The sequence below is a fragment of the Sinocyclocheilus anshuiensis genome, unplaced genomic scaffold, assembly GCF_001515605.1.
Source record: "Sinocyclocheilus anshuiensis isolate Anshui unplaced genomic scaffold, SAMN03320099.WGS_v1.1 scaffold918, whole genome shotgun sequence".
Classification (NCBI taxonomy): domain Eukaryota; kingdom Metazoa; phylum Chordata; class Actinopteri; order Cypriniformes; family Cyprinidae; genus Sinocyclocheilus; species Sinocyclocheilus anshuiensis.
In genome coordinates this window covers 1,236,335-1,237,618 of record NW_015540946.1, presented here as the reverse complement: position 1 = coordinate 1,237,618, position 1,284 = coordinate 1,236,335, and the positions used below count along the sequence as shown (strand labels likewise).

The 1,284-nt window shown below is 37.0% G+C and overlaps 1 protein-coding gene across 1 annotated transcript in view; it reads right to left on the bottom strand.

Annotated features, from left to right (window-relative positions):
- LOC107689820 (kinesin-like protein KIF20B) overlaps positions 1-1,284 on the bottom strand; it is a 33,577-nt gene that overhangs the window by 19,099 nt on the left and 13,194 nt on the right.

Here is a 1,284-nt window from a genome sequence, read left to right as displayed (position 1 = left end):
TAGTAATTTATTTATTGGTTGCATAGATGTGAATGTGATGGTAGGGCACAATTGTCACTATATAAATTCTTATAAAAGCTACAAATACTATTCGGTCAAGAGAAGGGAGTGATTTTCTCCTCGTCTTTTCTTGTTTGATTATCATTAACGCTGACACTTAACTCAAGAGATGAGACGAGACACGAGATTGGGTTCACGAGAAGACGAGGTCGAGATTTTGACACATTTAAAAAAAAAATTCTCAATGACCAAATACATGACTGTATAGTCTGCAGGTGCATTTTGAATTGTTTTAACTAATCTTCTTGTAATAAATAAATGTCATTTCAGTTCTACTTTCTGAGTATGAATTATCATATGCAGTAAACGACAACAACACTCAAGCACTGTATGAGGTTTTGCCACGAACTAACTGGCTTCTCTCCTGTATAATTTCATGTGAGTCTCTTCAGACCTTAGAACTGTATGAATTAAGAGATTCTAGAACGTTTGACCTCCTAACTTAAGTCCTTTTCACAAATTGAACATAGAAATAAAAACAGTATAAATAACAAATAAACAACACAGGTCTTTCTTAGTGTATTAAGTGCAAACAATAAGCACAGCCATAATCAAAGTAGGCTACTCTCAATATTTCAAGTGCAAATAGAGACCAAATTTTTCAAACATGATACAAAGCTATAGACAACTACACAACCTATTATAGCCTACATACTAATAACAGCCTAAATATGTAGACTAATTTGCACACATCAGGGAGTCGCTCTCAAAACGCGTTGTATTAAAATCGCTTTAGAATGCGCGTCAAGTCAAGTCACCATTATTTATATAGGCTTCCGCTTTTTACAATGCAAATTGTGTCAAAGCAGCTTTACAGTATTAAACGGGGAAATCGTGTGTTGAATGAGCGTCGTTCTCCTCTGGCCAAACGAAACCAGCAGTTTAATTCTAGGCTGCAGCAAAGTCAGATTGTGCAGGGGACTCATCTTCCCGTGGTCCTGTCCCGCTTGCCGTCAAGGCGCGAGTGCGCCTAAATCGGTTTTGATTTAACGATCGCACGAACTCTCGGCATAATCGCAATAACCGTGACTATTTTAAGACAATTAATCGTCAGCCAAATTTCATAATCGTGACAGCCCTAAACACAAACACATAAAGCACATCAAATATGGTAAACAGGAACTCAATCGTACTACCATATTGTGTCCATTTTTTTAAAGGGGTCATATGATGCGATTTCAAGTTTTCCTTTCTCTTTGGAGTGTTACAAGCTGATTGTGCATA